This window comes from Schistocerca serialis, unplaced genomic scaffold, assembly GCF_023864345.2.
Source record: "Schistocerca serialis cubense isolate TAMUIC-IGC-003099 unplaced genomic scaffold, iqSchSeri2.2 HiC_scaffold_1401, whole genome shotgun sequence".
Lineage (NCBI taxonomy): Eukaryota > Metazoa > Arthropoda > Insecta > Orthoptera > Acrididae > Schistocerca > Schistocerca serialis.
In genome coordinates, this window is record NW_026047627.1 from 1,565,372 (window position 1) to 1,589,285 (window position 23,914).

General features: G+C 39.6%; 1 protein-coding gene across 1 annotated transcript in view; it reads right to left on the reverse strand.

Annotated features, from left to right (window-relative positions):
* The window catches only part of LOC126442696 (zinc finger protein 729-like), a 172,202-nt gene that overhangs the window by 52,368 nt on the left and 95,920 nt on the right, over positions 1-23,914 (reverse strand). The window lies entirely within an intron of this gene.

Sequence of the window (23,914 nt, forward strand, 5' to 3'; positions counted from 1 at the left end):
TTTGAGTTCTGTGGGATGTTTCTTCAATTTTTACTCTTCCTCACATCACACCAGATTATTTGTAATTTATCGTCCTACGTTTTTCAACCTCATTCGATATTACTGAGATCCCCTGCTATATCCGTAGGCCAGGACAGATAGTTTAACTTGTGGAAAGTGGCCAAAATAAGTGGCTGTCAGCTGCACTTGAACATACTACTTAATTCATTTTACAAATATTACAAGAGTAAAGGAAACATTAAAAACAGAGCAAGCCCAACATTAATTTTAGAACTTAATTCCCAGCTAAATGCACCATTCAATGTCACTCTTCAAGGGAAAAACGACTTTCATTTAAAACTGACTGAAGGCCAACCACTTAAGACTCAAAAAGAAGAATTTGAATTTTAAAAGGCAGACGGCCTTATCTTAAAACTTTTCTCTAAATTGGGTTGAAGGCCCAAACAATCTCACGCCTTAATGGCAAAACACGTTTAATTTAAAATCGGCTAGAAGCCACACATAAACAAACAAGGACAAATAAGAAGAGGCAGCACATCCAATGGCGCTCAGAAGTTTCCAAGGGCTGGCCTGAAACTCAGACTCGCTTAGGTGAGAGAGGCAGTTGGCCCAACATTTCTCAACTGGACAGCAACCCAACTGACAGACAGTCAACGGAACAAGCGACAGGATAACTTCCGCTCCACCCAACCAGCACACAACAGGGAGCTCAATGGAACATGTATTAGGTATCGGTGCCCACAACGAATTACACCTTCAACTGTCAGACTAAACACCGTGCTGGACAGCCACAACACAACAAGGAAAATACACTGCCTGAATTTAAGTCAATGTCCAGGGCAGGATACCAGAACGTTAACGGCCACAAGGCAGAAGATTTCGCTGGTGTACTGCAATTCAAAAATAATCAATTTAAGTTAAACTCCACACGAGGGCAGCTAGAATTTCGCCAACTTGAAAACAAACGTTGTTGCTCGCGGGAATGCCCCAGTAGCTACAACTAGATTCAAACATCACAATGTGAACAGTTGGGACTGGCTGGTAGATTAAGTAAAGACCCACCTTTGCTGTCGAGGATCGCTGAGCCATGGACCTTGAAGCAATGGGAACACACTGACTGCGCGTGGACGCTGGCAGCGGGCCTATCCAGACACGTGCCACAGAGACTTCGCTGCTGCACGCCAACCAACCAACTGCCTGCACAGCACAGCCAGAAACTAGAAGCGTGAGGCCAAAGATAGTACAAAGGTGCGAATATCGATACACGCTACTGCTGCCACTCACAGAGACAGAGTATAACAAGCATAATCGTGATAACTGCGGGACACTAAACACAGAATAGCAACCAATGTCTAATGCAACGCATAAAACAAGCCAGCTATGACTCAACCCCCCCCCCCCTTAAACTCAACACAGGTAGGGGGTGACTCAACCCCTGAGCTATCTGAACTTCTTGGCTAAGGCGAACCCTATACTGCTTACCTGAACAGTTATCCTTGATCAACAGATTTATCAGGTCTAAGATACGTACGATGGTGCAACGCCCCAGAAAATGGGGAGTAAATTTGCTAACATTCCCGCCAAGCACCTGCCCCCCAGGAAATTTCAGACATAGACTTGATCCCCTGGCCTCCCCTTAAAGGTTTCTCAATTATGATTATAACGCTCAGCTTGTTTATTATGGGTTCTGAGTATAATACGTCTGGCCTGGTTCCAGTTTTCCTTGATAACTTGAGGACTAATATCAGCTGGAATAAGATCTTGAATACCCCACAAGTTCGAAAGAGGGGAATTAATGGGATAGGAAAGGATCAAGGAGGTGGGCGTAGCTCGCAAAGCTTCATGACTGGCGGTATTAAAGGCAAAACTAAGCCAAGGAAGACTGGATTTCCATTTACTAGGGGTTTTCTGATGATAATTAATCAAAGTGGGCTTCAGATTTCGGTTAACTCTCCACAAAGGACCCCAGGGGATAAAACAGGGTGGTCGTGATATGTTCGACAACGTTCTGAAAACAGAAGGCCCTGAAAGGAGCCGAAAGAAAAGCAGGAGCATTATCGCTAACATGCTGCTTAGGTGGGACAAAAACACTGAAGACATTAGTTAAATGAGAAATAGTGTTGGCAGCGGTAACGTTACGGCTCGAAAGGAGCCAATAAATCTGGAGAAAGCATCGATGATAATTAGCACATATCGATGACCCTTCTTACTACGAGGTAAGGGTCCTAAATAATCAATGTAGAGCTTGCGCGTCGGACAGGACTCTCGTACAGAACTCAAGAAACCCAGTTGAAGAACGTTCTTGGGTTTGGCTACATTATACAAGCGACATTGGGATATCATCTCTCTCACATTCCAGTCACGGAGGACCAAGTTAAATGCTCCTTGATTTTTTGGAGAATCTTATAAGTACCTAAGTGGCCACCCACCAACGAATCACCAAAATAACGAAAAACCAGGAGCACCAAAGCTACAAGCAAACAGATCTTGCACTCCTTAGCATCGCCCACCCTCTTACAGAGAATACCACTCTTAACAACATACTCATCGGACATCTCTCCTGCCAACACACGTTGCTTAATCGGGGCGCAAACAGAGTCCTGAGCCTGATGCTCAGCAACATCATCAAACAAAAGGGGAATTTCACCCAACACCATACAATTAAGACTGTCCCCCTCCACCTGCTGGTTTCCCTTACTAGGTGTAGTTTCGGCAAACATCCAGTTGAAGACATCTGTGAGGATATTTTCAGAGCCTGTCACATGTTTAACTTCAAACTGAAATGCTGAAATACTCACGGCCAACCTGGCAATACGGCTAGTTTTACATGGCCTAGCCAACACCCAGCTCAAAACCCAATTGTCGGTTTCTAACTGGAAAACCTGATGTTCAAGGTAGAAGCGCTACTTCTCTAATGCAAATAAAACGGCCAAAGCCTCGCACTCGTAGACAGAGCACTTAAGTTCAGCATCAGTTAATCGATGAGACACATAGGCTAATGGCTGTCTCTGCCCCTCAAACTCCTGGAGGAGAACGGCTGAAATACCAGTATTAGAAGTGTCAGTTTGAATAACCAACCTTTTATTAAAATCGGGTACCCCAAGAACCGGAGGACTGGTTATTGCTGCCTTAATGTGCTCACAGGCAGCCTCCTGGGCGGGTCCCCATTCAAAACGCGCGCCCTTCCGGCGTAACTGATTTAAGGGTGCAGCCGAGCAAAATTGGGAACGAAACGCTTAAAGCAGTTCGCCATGCCTATGAATTTAGCAATTCCCCGCTTACCAGTAGGCGGAGGCAAAGTACGAAAGGCTTTGGTTCGCTTTTGGTCAATGCGAATACTGTGACCCGACACTATATGACCGAAGAAAGATACCTGCTGCTTGGCTAGCGTCAACTTAGTAGGCTTAACGGTCAGTCCGGCTCCCTGTAATCTTAACTTGCTGTATATGTTCCAAATGGTCCTGAAACGAACGTCTATAAGTAACTAAGTTATCCAAATAATTATACACATAGACTAACTTCAAGACGCCAAGTTTATTATCAAGCAAACGAGTACTCACAGCCGTACCAGTGGCTAGCCCAAAAGGAAATCTGTTAAACTCAAACAAGTTCCAATCAGTACAAAATGCAGTAACATGTTTACATTCTTCAGCCAAGGGAATCTGATAATAGGCCTGATTCAAATCACGGGCTGTAAACCAATTATCGCCAGCAAACCAAGTAAAAGAATTATGCTGCTGAGGTAGGGTGCCGATTTAACGACAACCTTAGCATTTAAACGGCGGTAGTCAACCACAGGTCTTAAATCGCGCCCCTGATCTTTAGGCACAAGGGATATTGGGGAAACATAAGCAGATGTAGTGGGCCTAATTACTCCCTGTTGGAGCATCTGAGATATTTCAGCCTTGAGTATCTTCAACTTAGAGGGTGAGAGGCGATATAGGTACTGCCAAACCGTAATATTGTCGGACAGACGGATATGATAATCAACAACGTTAGTAACACCCAAGTTATCACTCAGGACGTGGCGAAAACTGTGCAACAAATTGCGTAACTGAGAAGCCTGATGGGCCAATAGATGGGCCGGATCAAACTCAATAGCTACGACCTCAACAGCCAATGCGCTAACAGTACGATGTACAATAGGTTTATCGTATTCGCAAAGGCCAAACTTCTCCTCAGGAGCAAACTTAAAGGAAAAGGTGTGCCCAGAATAATCCAAGACAAACTCAGTTTTATTGATGAAATCACATCTCAAAATTAGATCAACTGGCAGTTCCTTAACCAAAGCTAAAGACATAGGCCAGGAAAAATCGCCGACCGATATACTCCCCCAGAACTAATCATGTAGAGGCAACACTTGGCCACTGGCCACCCAACATCTCTGCACCGGCGAAGGGACTGACCGAAGTTTCGTAAGATGCCCAAATTCCGAAAGCCACTCAAAGCACAATAATGAAAAGGAACTACCAGAACCCAAAAGAGCACAAATCGGCTCGCCACCTATCCGAGAACAAACGTAGGACAAGGGCGGTGATGGCGGAGTGACTACACGAGTACACCAAGGTCTGAATGCTCGATCCAGAGTTCACAGTCCAGCCTGGCGCCATCTATTGGCTCTGGGTGCATGAAGATGAACACAAGAGCACACCAAATGCGCCATATTGCTGCACCTGAAGCAACGCCAGCGTTCCCTTCTGATAGCTTCAGTGGATGTAGATACTCTGGAATCAGGGCTGACGACCTGCCCCTTAACCTTGTGACGTACATTGTTACCAAGTGGTATTGCAGATGCTGTTACCACCACGTCACGCAGCTCTTCCCAGGTTGAAGGCTGCTTGTGGAAGACAAAATGTGACTAATCCGCCGCGCGCATTCCCCTAAGAACAATAGAGACCAACTCTTGTTCAGGTAAATCAATTAACAATGTCAAAGAGGCTATCTGTACTCTATCGACATACTGATGTAACAGCTCCTCACACCATGTACTTCCCAAATGTAAAGTCACTCTAACTGTTTACGAATTCCGGTGGTCAACGTTTGCCTAATCACCAGCTCCATTAATTGTTGCAGGGAAAACCCTTTCGCCATGGCTCGCGAGAGGAGCTTCTGCAACTTACCTCTAGCTAACGGGTACAACGATGACAAAATTACTTGGTGCGGAATGCAAAAGGCAGCCATTTGTTATTATAAGCGAACCAATAACAATACTAATTTTTCCACCTCATCAAGTCGCTCCACAATCAATTCAGTAATATCTCAGAAGAAATAGGCCAGAGGATTAGGCAGCTTGGCAAATACAGCATCTAACGTAAGAGAGGATGCAACAGTACCCCACCGGGCTGGCTCTCACCCTCTCTCTGAAAGCGCAAATCCCGATCTTCAATCCTCCTCCCATCCAACTCCAAACACGCAAGCTTAACCTGTAATGTGCTCACCAAAGTTCCCAACCCAACGGTTAATTTCCACTGAAGATCTTCCGAATCTAACGTGCCTAAATCCGCTATCTGATTAGTTAAATACATTAACTGTGCCTGCACCCTATCCAGGTAACTGTCACTAGGTTGGGTTCCCTCAAAAACACAAATAGTTTGCTCAAAGCCTCTAACAGCCTCAAACAAAAATTCAGTTGCTGCTCCTGTCTCACCCACCCCCGCCGACGTGACGTCAACCAGATGAAGAATGGCAGCACGCAAACGGGCTACTAACTCCGGAACACTGCCCTCAATCGGTTGGCGCCTTATTGCCTACTTGTAAACAAGGTGGTCCTTTCTGAGCATGCGTATCCCCAGACACTGTCTGACTGCCACTACGATAAACACCTGAAACAAGTAACAGCCTAAACAATATGGTTCCACAGAACACAAAAACAGAACAAGAGTGAGACTGACAGCAACTGGAATAGCAAACACAAGCGAAATCATGCTCTGCTACCAGTGAGATCCCCTGCTATACCCGCACTACAGGACAGATAGTTTAATTTGTGGAGAGGGGCCAAAACGAGTCGCTGTCAGTTGCACTCGAACATACTACTTTATTCATTTTACAAACATTACAAGAGTAAAGGAAACATTAAAAACAGAGCAAACCAAACATTAATTTTAGAACTTAATTCCCGGCTAAATGAGCCATTCAATCTCACTCCTCAAGGGCAAAACAACTTTAATTTAAAACCGGCTGAAGACCAACCACTTAAGACTCAAAAAGAAGAATTTGCATTTTAAAAGGCAGAAGGCCTCATCTTAAAACATTTCTCTAAATTAAGCTGAAGGTCAAAACAATCTCATGCCTCAACAGCAAAAAATCGGCTGAAGGCCAATAGCTGGAGACTCAAAAACAGAAATTTGAATTTAAAAGGCAGACGGCCTTATCTCAAAACTTTTCTCAAAATCAGGTTGAAGGCCCAAACAATCTCACGCCTTAAGGGCAAAACAACTTTAATTTAAAGTCGGCTAGAAGCCATACATAAACAAACACCAAGGACAAATAAGAAAAAATAGCACATCAAACGGCGCTCAGAAGTTTCCAGCGGTCGGCCTGGAACTCAACCACTAATGCTAACTTACGTGAGACAGGCAGTCGGCCCAACAATTCTCAATCCGACGGCAACCCAACTGACAGGCAGTCAATGGACCAAGCGAAAGGATAACTTCCGCTCCACCCGACCAGCACACAATGGGGAGTTCAATGGAACACGCAGAAGGTATCGGCGCCCGCAACGAATTACATCTTCAACTGTCAAACTACGCGCCATGCTGGACAGCCACAACACGACGAGGAAACTACACTGCCTGAGTTTACATCAACGGCCAGGGAAGGTAAAGTGGGCATTATCGGCCACAAGGTAGAAAATTCCGCTGGTGCACTTCAATTCGAAAATAATCGATTTAAGTTAAACTATACAGGAGGGCAACTAGAATTTCGCCAACTTGAAAACACAATTTGTTGCTTGCGGGAATGTCCCAACAGCCCACTACGATATGAAAGACTCAATGTGAACAGGTGAGACTGGCTGGTAGATTAAGTAAGGACGCAACTTTCGTGCCTGGGATCGGTTAACCATGGACCCTGTATCAATGGGAACTGCCCATCACATTCTGACTGCATGTGGACTGCACCAGCAGGTCCGACCAGACATGCGCCACAGAGACTTCCTCGCTGCTCCACACAAACCAACCAACGGCCCGCATGGCACAGCCTTAAACTATAAGCGTGAGGCCAAAGATGCTACAAGGATGTAAATATCGATACACGTTGCTGCTGCCACTTGCAGAGAGAGAGGATAGCAGCATGATCGTGATAACTGCAGGACACTGAGCACAGAATAGCAACCAAGGTTTAATGCAAGGCATAAGACGAACCAGCCATGGCCCAATTACACTACTGGCCATTAAAATTGCTACACCAGAAGAAATGCAGATGATAAACGGGTATTCATTGGACAAATATATTATACTAGAACTGACATGTGATTAAATTTTCATGCAGTTTGGGTGCATAGATCCTGAGAAATCAGTACTCAGAACAACCACCTCTGGCTGTAATAACGGCCTAGATACGCCTGGGCATTGAGTCAAACAGAGCTTGAATGGTTGCCCATTAAGCTTCAACACGATACCACAGTTCATCAAGAGTAGTGACTGGCGTATTGTGACGAGCCTGCTGCTCGGCCATCATTGACCAGACGTTTTCAATTGATGAGAGATCTGGAGAATGTGCTGGCCGGGGCAGCAGTCGAACATTTTCTGTATCCAGAAAGGCCCGTACAGGACCTGCAACATGCGGTAGTGCAGTATCATGCTGAAATGTAGGGTTTCGCAGGGATCGAATGAAGGGTAGAGCTTCGGGTCGTAAGATATCTGAAATGTAACGTCCACTGTTCAAAGTGCCGTCTATGCAAACAAGAGGTGACCGAGACATGTAACCAATGGCACCCCATATCATCACGCTGGGTGATACATGAGTATGGCAATGACGAATACACACTTCCAATGTGCGTTCATCACGATGTCGCCAAACACAGATGCGACCATCATGATGCTGTAAACAGAAACTGGATTCATCCGAAAAAATGACGTTTTGCCAAACGTTTACCCAGGTTCATCGTTGAGTACACCATCGCAGGCACTCCTGTCTGTGATGCAGCGTCAAGGGTAACCACAGCCATGGTCTCTGAGCTGATAGTCCATGCTGCTGCAAACGTCGTCGAACTGTTCGTGCAGATGGTTTTTGTCTTGCAAACGTCCCCATCTGTTGACTCAGGGATCGAGACGTGGCTGCACGATCCGTTACAGTCAAGTGGATAAGATGCCTGTCATCTTGACTGCTAGTGATACGAGGCCGTTCGGATCCAGCACGGCGTTCGGTATTACCCTCCTGAACCCACCGATTCCATATTCTGCTAACAGTCATTGGATCTCGACCAACGCGAGCAGCAATGTCGCGATACGATAAACTGCAATCGCGGTAGGCTACAATCCGACCTTTATCACAATCGGAAACGTGATGGTACGCATTTCTCCTCCTTACACGAGGCATCACATCAACGTTTCAGCAGACAGCGCCGGTCAACTGCTGTTTGTGTATGAGAAATTGGTTGGAAACTTTCCTCATGTCAGGACGTTGCAGGTTTCGCTACCAGCGCCAACCTTGTGTGAACGCTCTGAAAAGCTAATCATTTGCATATCACAGCATCTTCTTCCTGTCGGTTAAATTTTGCGTCTGTAGCATGACATCTTCACGGTGTGGAAATTTTAATGGCCAGTAGTGTACATTGAGGCTAAATGCATTTGACAGCAAGTGGGCAAATTCTAAAGTAGTATTGCACACCTGATAATCAGCAGCATGACAGAGTTGAAAATATATGATTTACGCACTGCTTCTTGTCACAGCGAGTATTGTGGATTGGGAGGAATGAGACGTGCACTGCAAGATTTATGTTGATACATAATTTGACAATATTTTTAAGCTTTAATACAAATTTATGTTGCCATAAGAGATTTATGGCGATGATGACACTGATGACAATAATGAAAGGTTTTAAAATCTTAACGAATTATTTACTTTTGAATACATTATGGGAGAGGCAGTGATCAATGTCTTACAAATATTCACTATTAAAAACAGTCCTGATCACGATTTATTTATCAAGGTGACCGGTTTCGACCACTACTGTGGCCATCTTCAGACCTACCAGTTGTATACAAATCTTTAATTAGAGGGCTACATACATTAAAAAAATACATAAAGTTATAAAGCTATAAAACCATGAATTACCATTGAGTAGGAAACTCTTTCTCTTGGAGAATCGCTACTGGACAAACCAGTGCACGTCTTACTATATATGATGGAGGCTCCGCCCCCTTCTGATGGCATGATGTCATTACTAACCAATGAGTTATAAGTCGAAATACAATTTAAAATTTCTTTATGAAAAGAATATTGTCAAGAATTAAAAATAAATACACACTAAACTTATCTTATTAAACAGCTGTTGTCAATTAAGAAGCGTTAAAAATATTTAAACATGTAGGTAAAATGAACTTCGGTTTGGCAGTACATGGGTTGCCCTCTCAAGGCCTGTTAGTGAACCATTTGGAACCACTGGTTGCCATGGTGAAGTTGGACGCTGTTCCAAAGATGAGGTAGCAGGCTTCTTTCCACTGAAGTTGTTGTAAAGTCGATAGGCGAGCTAGTGGTTGGCATGGTGAGGACAAATGCCAGTGCAAAGATGTGGCAGCAGGCTTCTTTCCAACGAAGTTGTTGCGAAAGTGGAATGGCAAAGACTGTCACGTCAAACGATGTATTATTGAGCAGGAACATGTCTTTATTGAAACGATTTTCAATGAGTAGGCTGCAATAATCTTTAGCTGACATGTATACTACATGCTGCACAAATACAATACGAAGTTGTTGTCCATATATATGAAATATTGTCAATGAAGTTGGTATGTAAATTACATGTGACAATTTTTAAAAGGTATTGCTATTCATTAAGTTATATGCCAGTCTTATAAACAAATAAAAATAATGAAAATGGAAGGAATTTAAAATTATAATATTATGAGCCATAGTGTCAAAAATAAAAGGATGTGAATTAGCAATATACAGTCTAAAAGCATATAAGCAAAAATTCTAAAACAGATCGTCAGTTATAAAATAATGTTTGGTGAAATAAAATTACAATGTAAAGATAAAATATTTCCTAAAAGTCTTAATAATCTCAAAAAACGAAGGATAGAAGAGTAAATAGACTAAAGGCAGATCATCGAAAAGCTCAAAGAAATGTTTGTCTTTGAAATGAATTTGTTCGTTTAAAACAGATAATGGATTACTTTTGTGAAGTGAAAAGATTTCAATTTCTTCTAAAGTATTTAGCAGTGGTCCTTTTGGCACAGTATGTAATATTTTCAAATTGTTAGAAACGCAACCCTCAGAATGATTGTATCCATCAAGATGTTGACCAAATATTGATTTGGTATGTGCAGTACCAGTAGTATGTTCTTTGAAACGTGTTAGAAAGTTATGGCCAGTTTGGCCAATATACTGTTTCTCACAGTCATTACATATTATTTTGTAAACGCCTAACTTTTGGTATATACTTGAGTCCCCAATTGTGTGTTTCAGTTTCATCTGCAGGGAGTTATTAGTTTTAAATGCTATTGTCACGCTTGTGTTCTTAAAGAATTTATTTATTTTATCTGAAATAGGTCCCATGTATGTCATTTTTGTAAATCTCTTCTTGGAATTTATAACAGCATCACTTGTTTCTTGTAATTTTTGATATAACAGATCAACCTGATGTGAATTATAATTGTTAGCAACTGCTATCTGTTTTAATGTATCAATTTCCTCCTGGATTGCATCAGGTTGAAGACGTAATTTCAGTATCCTATGTATCATAGTTTTAAAAAATGCCATTTTGTATCTTAATGGATGTAGCATTTATTGTTATCGGTTGATGTGTGTTTTCTATAAATAGAAATATTATGTTTTCCATTCTTGTTTGTAATTGTGAAGTCCAGTAAATTAATACTATTGTTACTTTCGTGTTCTACTGTAAATACAAGTTTTGGGTGTAAAGTATTTAAGTTGTTAGCGAAAGCATCAATTTCTTCCTCAGAACGGTTATATAATAGCAATGTATCATCAACGCATCTTTTGTAGTATATAATTTTATTTGTTATTTCTGGATTATTTTTGAAAAATTGAATTTCAACATAATTGACGAAGATATCTACTATAGTGCTAGCCAGTGAATTCCCCATTGCAAGTCCATCTTCCTGTATGTATATTTTATTATTATATGAAAAATAATTAAAATCTAGCGTAATTCTTAACAGTTCAATGAATTCTACTATTTCTTTGGGGCTCATAATTTTGTTATACGTTAAGTTAATATAGTATCTTGAATAGGTATATTCATGTAAATATTTGTGATGTCCAACGATGCAAAGCTTGCGTTTTTTGGAATATCCACATCATAAATTAATTTTGTTAATTCAAAACTGTTTTTAATACTATAGTTTTCTTCATAAATGTAAAAGAATTTTAAGATTTGATTAAGCTTTTTGTTCAGGTTGTAAGAGGGACTGTTGGTATTATTAACAATTGGATGAATTGGTAAATTTGGTTTGTGTAATTTGATTTGTGATCTCAACTTAGGTAAGGTGGGGTTCATAACTAAGTGTTATTTTATCTTTAGGTGAAAGTAAAGAGTCACTATCATCAATCAGCTTTTTAATATTTGTTTGAAATCTTGAAGTCGGGTCTTTATTAACCTCAGTTATTCCATTAGCATCAAAAATTGTAAAGTCTTAAAAACATAATCATCTTCACTGACAATTATCTACCCTGATTGCAATAGCTTTATTAGTTATTAACTGCTGATTGATTTGTTTTACAAGTTTTAATTCGTTATTAAGTTTATTTTTATCTTTTTCATTAGTAATGACATTTTTAGTTTTACGTGCAATGTCACGTATTTCAGACCTACTAAATTGTGAATGTTTTGCAGCAACCTTTACGTCAGCAATCACAAGTTCAATGTTTGCATTGCTCAATTCTGGAGCTAATTTATATTTTAGGCCTTTGTTTAAAAGTGTTGTCTCTGCAGGAGTAAAAGTAATTTTGGTTAGATTGCTTACTTTTGGATAAAAGTTATTTACATTTGGTGAAACATCTTATGAACACACATTTTGGTGACTAACAACGGCTGCAATTTTCTTATTATGCTTATTAAGAATAATTTCTCGTACTGCATTAATTTTGTCATCTGTAAAGTTAAGTAACTGCGAAAATATTAATGGTGACAACTGACTGCTAATTTTTAAATGTAAATTGTGCATTTCAAGATTTAATGCATCTTTTTCTTTATTTGCATGTTTAATTTCAGATCTAATCGATAAAATGCTAGTCTTCTGTCATAAAAATTTTTCTATGTTTGATCTGGTATTTAAAACTAATTGTTACATAATTAGGAATCACATGATTCATTAGGCATTGTTTGTTAAAAGAAATTTTGGAATTAAGTTTCATAATTTTAGTGCATAAACCTCTAAACTTCTTGCAATCTGCCAATAGCTGACTTGGCAATAAATTAATTACTTTTGAATACATTATGGGAGAGGCAGTGATCAATGTCTTACAAAAATGAGTACAATGAATTTTATGATCATAAGATAAAAGTATATCTTACACTGGTATCTCACACAGGCCAGTGAATCAAACTTCAAATGAGTAATGAAAATTGCTTCATTAATTTTTGTCCATATTTATGTGCAATTACACACACACACACACACACACACACACACACACACACACACACACACACACACACACCAGAGGTTTTCTCCTCTGTGCTGCACTTGAAACTCCTGACTCATATTACACTTCCAGATATCTAGCTAGCTGGAATAAGCAGAAGATGTGTTTTGTTGGTGCTGCACATTTTTCTATATTTATAGTGTTTAGCACATGCTGCAGTGTTCTTCTGTAGCACGCTAGGGTAGAAGTTAGCACAGAAACAGCTAACTTAAAAACCTGTGCAGTTAGCGTGTTTGTTTATATGTTAAAGTTGACTTCGGAATTTTCCTTTGTGTGAGACTGAAGTGCTGAGTTGAAATTCTAGATTCACATATTTTACTGATCACATCAGTTAAGCATAATCTATTATTGATTGTATTAATATCCGTTTGTATTTTGGTCTATTGTGAAATTCGAACATTCGCGAGTGTCACAGCGAACGCCTACTGTTATTGTTAATTCTAGGCTTAAACTCAATTTTGCTCTTATAAGAATTTTGAGAAGAGTAGGCCTATCCTTTTGAAAACAATCTTTCTCTAATTGCATTGTATAATTACTTGAGAAATACTTGTGAGAAATTTCAGTCGCTTACAAAACTATATTTTCGCAAGTTACCTCTGCGAGTGTTTTTGGATAACTTATTTCGTAGAAAATCAATGTTTGTTATTCACAGTTACTGCCAAAGAGTAGATCACCCCAAATTTCACCGTATATCGACGCAAATAAATGCGCATTTTTGAGAATTTTCAGAAGTAACTTGTCCTGTGCATAATCTAACTTGTTGTAAATCAAAGTTTGTGATTTAGGTACTGTAGCAGACACATAATTTTCCATTAAATAACGTACATATTACCTACATTTTTCATAAATTAACTCCATTTTCAAATTTCCAAGTAGCTATAACTAACCTTAATAAGTTTACTCTCGTCTTAATAGAAATATCGCTTTCTATATTTGCTTCAGTTCTTACGGGAATTAGTAGCTTTTTAGCTCAATGGACATAAAAGACAACCAGCAGGCTTAATTTGAAGTTATTTGTTCACTTTCCTGCAATACATTGCGCCAGCCAAAATTGAGCCCTGGAGTGAATGCAGTTCTCAAAAATGGGATGAGCTGGTTGACATTTGTAGGCAGCTGGAAATCGCCTTCACTACTGTCAAAGGACTGTCAGCTGCTGCGAATCAGTGTGGTGAAGAGTTCCTGAGAGTCATGTACCTGTGGTACCAGTATCAATGGTGACTCAAGTACTGTCCTCTCCTGTGGACCCTGTCTCCTCTGAAGAGAGTATGGAATCTCTCATTACTCGTGCACTAGACTGTAACTAGCGTTTCAGTGGTAGATCCAGGCCCATGGAGGCCAGGGACCATGGAGGCTTAGCGTGCTGTACTGATACCCTAAATATCAATTTCTAGGTGCTGTCATTCACTGCAATTGAAACTGAAACTAAGCCAGTGGGACTCACTTCACCTGTTTTTGGGAAACCTGTTTTGTCCAGTGCCAGTAGAAGGTAAACGCAAAAAGGCAGAGGTGTATTAACTGTTGGCGGTTCAATTGTACAGGGAATGATGGTTCCCCTTAGGGAAACGGCAGCAAGGGACGGGAAAGGGCATGAGGTGCACCCTGTGTGTATATCTGGAGGCCTCATTCAACATGTTGAAGAGGCTATTCCAACAGCCATTGAGGGAATGAGGTGCAAGCAACTGCAAGCAACCATGTTGGAATAAATGAAGCCTGTTATCTGGGCTCTGAGGTCATACTGGGATCATTCCAGCAACTGATAGAGAAGGCTGAGAAGACCAGCCTTGTGTACAGTTTCAGCAGACCTCACAATTTGCAGTATTGTCTCCAGAACTGATTGTGGATCATTGGTTCTGCACTGGGTGGAAGCACTGAATCCTGAACCAGAGACTTCGAAAGTTCTGTGACAAGCTAGACCGCTACTTCCTGGACTTGCGCCATTTTGTTGAGAACTGTAGGGTGCTCTACATGGGTCAGGTGTGCACTACACATCAGAGGCTGCTGTCCAGGTAGCTGATTGTATGTGGGAGCAAACAAAAGTTTTTTTAGACTAGGCGACCTACTATGCAATCCTGGGAAGCAGAGTTGCAGTAAATCCAGAAGTAGTATCAGTGTAAGATCGAAACAAATGCCTCACACAGGTGAGAGCATTAAAATCCTAGTGGTTAACTGCTGAAGCATTCGCAACAAAGTGCCAGAATTCAAAGCACTCGTGAAAAGCAATCAAGCCTCCATAATACTTAAAGCCATTTGAAACCTGAAATTGATAGCAATGAGGTTTTGGGGGAAAATTTAAGTGTACATCGAAAGGATAGGCTAATGGGAAATGTAAGCAATGTATTTGTCACAGTACACAAAAACTGAAATCCATTGAGATAGAAACTGAAGCTGGATGAGAGGCTGATTGGGCGAGACTCTGTATCAGTGGTGGACATGAAATGGAAACTTCAGACATTCTGTGGACTTGAACTACTCAAAGTAGGTGTCTATGATGAAGTTTGATGTTACAGCAAGGGAAATAATGGCAGAACTGAAGTGATGAATACAGTTGATATAGCTCCTGGTGTGTTTAAAACAAAAGCTTTTTACACCATCGGCGAGACCTAGGTCGAGAAAGCTAATAGATCAATGTCTGACCTGCAAATATGGGCCAGGGACATGTAAAGATAGAAGAGAAATCTGGAGGATGTATCAGTATGGACGATTTTAAAACTGAGGTAAGCATATTACATGTAGAATTATGAGCAGAAAATTTTTGAACCTCATTTTCTCTGTTTTAGGTTCTCACGTTATTATAACCATTCAAATTTCTGGCAAAATAATATTCTTGCATATTTTATAATATTTTTCCGTTAAAACACAGTTCCTTTTTTTACACATGCAAGATTTTAGATTTGTACATTAATAAATATGGCTGTAATGATTTTTTAAATAAATGTTTACATTTTCCATTATATCTCCCCTTAAGGTACAGTAAGTATTTTAGAGCCCATGTCTCCTACGCAGTTTTTCTTGTTATGATATGTACTACTGCCTCTCAAAATATGAAATACTAGTTTCTAAAACACTGTACACATTTGTTTCTGAATTTGTCCCCTTTACTGTATTTCCTTCTTTCATTTCATTCTCTTGTGGACTAACAACTGGCTAATAAATTTTCAAATTTCCACCATTGTTAAACATATTCTAATTTTTGCACAGTATCAGTCTACTCATGATAAATGTATTGGCACTTTGTACTTCTAATAAATTTTGATTCACACAGTTAAAATAATTATTGCTTACCACATTTATCCTCAGTATCAACACAGCCTTTTTGTGTTATTATTACTACAGTATTTCTGAAGACTCCTTCCATTACGATTGTTCAAGTGTTTCCAATATTTTCTTTTTCTGAGCATTTCACTTCAACAGTTCTGCCAGATATGGAATATGACAACTACCCTGGGTCACCTAATGGGCAGCAAACCTTTTCTTATGGATAATGTTTTTTTTATTCCGTTACTGTAATATAAACCAAATTCTGCTGCCCTGTAATTTCATGTCCCTAACAATAACCCTTCACCTACACCCTGGCCTATTCAAAAGGGTGAAATGTTAAGAATGTACAACTCGGTGTGCTAGTCCAAACAAGGATCCTTAGATATTAATAATTTTTGTTTTTTCTTTTTTCGTTACAGTTCTACCTTCTGTGCTCAATCGTAGCTCGGTGCATATGCTAGTACAGTGGAGTTGATTTAGTCCGATATGCTTGTGAGTCTTTTTTTATTTACTTGTGCTAAAGCAGACATGGTTTGTGCCATCTACAACAGCCTCACTTGTGTTTTACCTCTGTCACAGAGCAGGCAACCCATCGAGACTGGCAACTTCATCTTTCCTGGAGGGCCCAATATAAACTAGCACTGCAATAACTGCAGACTTCTCTGACTATATTCATGACTTAATTGGCCCTCAAACAATCATGCAACCATCAGCTCTATCTTGCCCAAAATCCACCTGGTGTTCTGCACTGCAGCGGCTCCTATATTCCCAAAAATGATGCTGATACAGTTTCATGCTAGGATTTCATTAGTTTCTATTTTTGTTTAAGCACATCTCCAAGCTGCTACTATCAATCATCCTTTTAGTGTTAGCCAAATTTTCATACACTGAGTACTAATATTTTCCACCATATCCTTACTTTCCCTGTTCTTGTCAGAAGGAATATCAAACTGTGTTTCTATTAAGTAGCTTGTGCATCTTCGTACCTGCAAAATGATGAGAAATTATGCTATGATTGTGGCATTCCAGCTAGTTATCCATAAAAAAGATGCAGTGCTGGGTTTATTTCGTTGCTAATATCACTGTAACAAAAGCTGTCTTGTCATGTTTCCTCCACTAACGTATGAATAATCTTCTTTTCTCTGGACATTAAAAACAAATGATAGTTTTTTCTTACTGTTACTTTTATTACATTATTTATTTATTTGTCATTTCAAAAGTACCGAAATGTCAAAAATATATATAAGTGTTGACATAATTTTACACAAAAGAGGACAAAAAATTGGACACTTCAAGTGCATTTGGTGTATCTCTCATAAGGTCTTGCATGGTGCACGTGGTTGGTGATGAGGAACACAGCAGATTGGTCCAGCATCTCATTGTGTTTCACCATAATCTACTGAGAGACCTCCTTATTGACCACTTCTCCGAATACCCAGTAGGAAGTTCTTCCTTTGGTGCGATCCATTCTCCCAAATACCGACATTTCTCCCGCCATCGCGAGATCCTTGCCACATATGGATTCTCGATGAGAGCCTCAGTAGTTGTCAAGAAGCTCTTTCTTGATTTCTGCCTCATATAGTGGATGGGCGTTCTTCGATGTGGCCTTACTTTTCTCATATCTCGCAGCTACCTGACGTCTCATTTCAGGAGGATCTTTGCCAGCGAGCCAATGGAGTTTGTCCACAGGAATAGGTCTTAAGCAACCTGTGACAACCTGGCAAAACTCATTTAGAGCCTCATCTGCGTTCCTGGCATGACTGGACTTGTACCATACTGAACATGCATATTCAGCAGTGGAACAACATAGAGCAGGTGCACTTGAGCTCACACTGCATGGATTAGCACACATGATGTATGTGTCAATTGTTGCACTGTTTTATTTCTGGCTGCCACTTTCTGTTTGGTGTTTAAGCAATGCTTTTTATATGTTAACGCGCGATCCAGTGTTACTACAAGATATTTGGGAGTAGGATTATGTTTGAGTACGATACCTGCCCAGGATATTTTTATGGATCTATTTGCCTGTTTATTCTTGAGGTGGAAAGTGCGGATATGAGTCTTGGCAGGATTAGGAATCAAGTAATTCCCATAATTGCAAACAGTGAATTCTTCCAAAGATTTTGATGGCGTACCTTCTACAGTCTCAAAACAGTGAGCCTGAGTAGTGATAGTGCAGTCATCATCAGCATAAATAAAGCTTCGAGCTCCTTCAGGGATAGGGTGATCATTGGTATAGATGTTGAATAATAGCAGTGCAAGCACATTGCCTTGTGGCAGCCCATTTTTCTGAGTTCTCCACCTACGTTTCTCACCCTAAAATTCCACAAAAATATCTGGAATTCTAGGGAATGTTTCTAATATTGCACATGCATGTGAAGTCTTTAGTTACGTCATAAACTTTATTCAGAAGAAGCCGATGGATGATCGCATCACAAGCTGTGATGGATAAATACAGCACCTGTAATGTGCTATTTCTCATATCCATCTTCTATATGTTGTGTTAAGTTTAATATCTGAGATGTGCAGCTCTTCCCTTCTCTGAAAGCTGTTTGCTGTGGTATTAGAAGAGGTTCCGCCTTTTTAATCATTCTCTGAAGAATGAGCCTCTCCAGTATTTTGTGGAGGTGACAGAGTAAAGAGATCGGTCTATAATTTTTGGGCTCTTTCCTATCCTTTCCATGTTTCGGTATGGCAATTACTCTTGATTTTTCGCCATACTTCAGCGATCTTGCACTCGCGAACACAGTTGCCCATAAATTGCAGTAATCAAAGAATTTTAGTGGAACCAAAATTCTTGATTTGTTCAGCTCTAATGTCAACCAGTCCTGCTGCTTTTCCGTATTTACATTTATTCAGGGCTGAATTCAATTCTTGAACAGATAAATAAGGAATAAGATACTATTCTCTTGGTCTGTTTGCCTGAATAGTTGTTTCCTCTCTATATTTCTGGATTTAGGTGATCTGCCATTAATTGGGAGTTCTTGAGCAATTTTGTCTGGTTTAATATTAAAATATGTGTTGACCTGAGAGTTGACATTACTCAGGCGACGTAATAGCCTCCAGGCCTTTTGACTACTTTTACTCATGTCACAGTCTGCCATTAATTGTATCCATTGTTTCTGTTTGCCTCAGATATTGAAGAGAGACCATTCTGTGCATGAATTGATGTGGCTGCACTAAAAGGATCTTCTTCAAACTTTCTGTAGTACTCTTAAAGAAGAGTGGTCGTTTCAGGTGTTACACCCTTGATATAGTTCATTCTGCATCCCTTTAGAATTGATGCTCAGGAGGAGGCATTAACGACTTTAACAAAATTTTTATATTTATCTGTCACAGGAGCTATAGTTACAATTTTCTCATGTAAAAACTTTGATAATGTCTGCCAATCAGCCGTTTTGAAGTTGTACCTTCATCTGAAAGTGATTACTTGAGGGCTTACTTGTGGGAGAACTTGACACATAATAGGTCGACGTGTATTCAGTATGGGCTTACAGACGTATTTAGTGCAGGTATGAAAAATACTTTCGGTAACAAAAAGCAGATATGGATTATAGCCAGCGTCCACTGAAGAAAGAATGAGGTAGTTTGCCGTCGTGAAGGAGTGAGAGATGGAAAGTTTCAGCCCACAAGAGGACAGCCTCACCATTTTGATCCTCTTGAGTTTACCCCCCAAACATGGATGTGAATGTTGAAATCACATACCACAATAGAAGCTTTCCCTGTAATAAAATGTTCAGTAGGGGTGAAGAAAAAAATCTGTTGCTGGAGGTTTATATGCTGATGTGACTCTAATGTTACTTAACAATAATAATCTCAATATTGTTATCCTCTGACTGATGAACACTACAGACTTAAAGGTCAGGTCTTATAAGGATGGCGCTTCCATACTGTGCATGTTGTGTTTCAGCAACCAGTTTTATTCCAGGAACTCAAAGAAGTCTCCGCTGAGTGTTTGTGTGTATTTCTTGAACACACAAAATATCACAGTGCTTAGTGCGGCGCGTCTTGCAAGAGTTGTTGCTTGTAGGGAGGTATTCCGTCAATATTCATGGATATTATAGTCAACACTGGCCCAAAAACGACCACAGACTTAATGTCTGTAATACTTCTGATGTGAAAGGATTAGTCTACTCATAATCATTCATAGTAATGCAAATACTTACGAAATGTCCCATAACGTGCTTTATGGCAATATTTGTTGAAAATCAACTAACCTGAGTATAACTGAATAGAGTTAACTAATGCAACCACCACAGAGGGATACTGGTGTGTCTCAATCTGTTCTTTATGAGACAATGTATGAATTACATACATCTATCTCATGTGCCATGCACTGTAACCTAACATACGAAACTATGTCGATGTGCAACTGCATAGCTACAACCTGTACAAATTTATGGGTAGAAATATAAGAGAGTTACACCTGCAGTCGCATGTGGCACACTAGTTAACTTCCCCTTAGTAAACGTAGCCACATTAAACTTAAACAATAAAAAATTTTAATAGCACAAATACTTACACACACACAAATCCAAATAAGTAGCATCAACCTGCAAAGTCTTTTGACAATTTTATATTTTAGTGAAAAGTAGCTTTTTTTAGCGTTGTATGAAAGCTGTATCGTCTTCCAACAACCTCCAATCACTCAAGTAATTTCAAACAAAAAGTACTCTAATTCTTCTTATAACAATATTTAGAATCACACTTTCTTTATTTATGATTCAGTTTGGCCTCAAGTGAACACTAATGTTAGTCTTTTGACAGATGACTAACGGTATAGGTTTTGAAAAGAACCATTTTGGACAGGAGTGGAAGGTAACAATTATCGTATCAACTGATTTTCCTTTGAACTTTTTGGTTGGCCAATGCCACCCATATTAGCTTGAAGTGAATGGTAATATAATGGCATGTGACAAGGGCCTCTTGTCAGGTAGACTGCTCACCTGGTGCAAGTCTTTCGATTTGACGTCACTTCAGCGACTTGCGTGTCGATGGGGATATGATGATGATGATGATTATTAGGACAACACAACACCCAGTCCCTGAGGGGGGAAAATCTCTGACCCAGCCGGAAATCGAACTCGGACCCTTAGGATTGACAGTCTGTTGCGCTGGCCACTCAGCTACTGGGGGCAGAGCAATGGTGATAATGTGAAGATAGTCCTTGCAGCCTTTATGGCATTTACCAGATATATTTCAGTACAAAACGTCTAAAAGTGGTCAGGAACATCATATGATGATGGCAGTAATAACCAGTTACTAGTAATGACATTTGTTTTGGTGTTATCATGTAAATACCACATTATAACAATTAATGGCACTTTGTCAAAATAAAGTACTATTGTCAATATCTCTCATTCCCTTTGTCATTTGAAATCCGATTTTAACATATCACTGTGGGTTACTTTACTCAATTTCCGTACAGAATCTTCAGAATCAACACAAGCTTATTTTCAGTGATGAGACTATTAAAATAGGACAGTTTCGAGTCAGGATTTTAGCTTCATGAGAGTAGCAGTATTGTAAGTTTGTGAATTCAGAGCTCTGTTCTTACTTGAATAAAAATAGTAATGATTTTTGTCTCAGCAAGCGTTACTGAGAGAACAAAATATTTTCTGTTATGATTATAGTAGACCATCCACAAAGACGCAGTACCAACAGGAACTGTAGTAGAAACATGTAACTAAGTAGCTGGACAGAATAGTGTAACAACATTACTATAAGGAGAATGACACAATTTAAAATCCATGCAATTTCATTCCAAGTCACAACCAAAATATCTCATCAAGTGTGTGAAGAATGAGAGCCCACAAACTGCAACTAGATCAGCATTCCCTAAATATTTAAAAGCCACTGCAGTATTATAGCCCAGATAGCAGCACACTATTATGTTGCAAGAACCACAATGACAGATACATTCTCATTTCGGTAAAAAGCCACACAGCTTAAAGTGTTGCGAAACTCATAAATGCCTATCACTTAAAAATAACTGTCTCAAGTTATTAAAAGTATGACAAAACTTAATAAACAAACTACCTTACACCAATAAGAAATTGGTAGTAAATCGAAAAAAAACTGACCAAAAACCAACATTATGAAGTATGAAGCAAAGCATTAGTAAAGATTTCTGAAAACCTCACATTTACTCAGAGAAATTATGGTAAATACACACCATGAAATCATGTTTAAAGGATATAAAAGGCAACTAAAAAATCTAATTAAAACAAAGCAATTAGAAAGAAACTACATTTGATAAATTAACTTATTACAATGAAAATTAAGCATTCGGATTAAATTCATAACCTAGAAATCACACTGAGCTCTTTCAACTGTCCTTGTGTTTCTACAAACAATTGGAATTATAATCTGATGTTTGTACAGTAGTTATATGATATTTAAAAACAGACAAATAATTAAAAGATTTGATGCATAAAATTAAACTTCATTAACTCAGAATTATGTACAGAGCTTTGTAATACAAATATTTTTCACAAGAAATGCAGCACTTGAACTGGCAATAGTGTATTGACATAAAATTTAACAAAGCAGAAAAACTGAATTACTACACAATTTACCAAAAGACCCTTCTTTGTGAAGATACACTGTTGATCCAAATCATTATACCCACTTCCATAGGAGGAGTGTTTGCTACGCAGTGGCACTGTGGTTATGTCATGTAGTAATGAAACTATACAACCAGAAGTGAGTGGTTATCATTCTAGTGACAGTATGTGAAAAAATGGCATAAATAACTTTGCCAAAGAGCAGATGGTTTTGCCTGGCGGCTGGGTAAGTGCATCTCAGAAGCAGCGAATGTGGTTGGCTGTGCAGATGCTTCTGTCATGAGCCTCTATGGAACATTGTTGAAATATGGTGAAACCACAAGTTGACAAAGGTTGCAGGATGCCCATGCATTATCTAGAACAAGCAAATCAGAACCTAGCTGCTCTGTGAAGTGGGATAGATGGCAATCTGTGGAGACAGGAGAAAATGCTTGAGCAGGCTCGAGAGTTTCAAGGTATTAAGCAGACACTGTTAACATGAGGCCCCAAGTTATATAACAGCTTTGTATTCCCACATTGATCTAGCAATGTTGTAAGTTACAATAGCAATACAAATAGGACAATCGAGATTGGACTGCATACCTATAAGGAAGTGTCACATGTTGGGATCAATGACATTTCTTTCAGACCAGGTCAATGGTTGTGCTCAGATATGTCATTATGCAAATGAATAGTTGTTTCATACATGCACAACACAACAGGTGCAGGAAGATGGAGGCAGTGTCATGCTATGGGGTATATTCATACGAGATGGCAAGAAAACAGCTGGTGATAACTGAAGGCACCATGACAGATGTGGAGAACATGAACATTATTGCAACCTTATCACTTAATGCTTGATGTATTTACAGAGAGTGACAACATCTTGCAGCAGGATAACTGTCCAAAATACAAGGTAAGAATCACACTGCAATGGTTCGAGCAGCATGATGGTTCACACTGTCGTCTTTCCTACCCAGCTCACCTCATTAGATCATGATGAAATGAATCTGGGATGCTATTGCGCACCAACTAGACAGCAACAAACCAATAGCCTACAGTTAATGGGAAAGGTGTGAGATGTGTGTAGACTTATAGTCCAATTTACAATTGAAAAACTAACGAAGAACTAATGAGTCCAAACCATAGAGATGCACTGTTGTATTGCGGTCTGTAGGTGAATCAAAACGCTACTAGGTAGATGATTATAATTTTTCCCTTATCTCAGCATACTTGCCACCATCAGTTATTTCCCAATGGATGTAGATTATTGATCACACAAA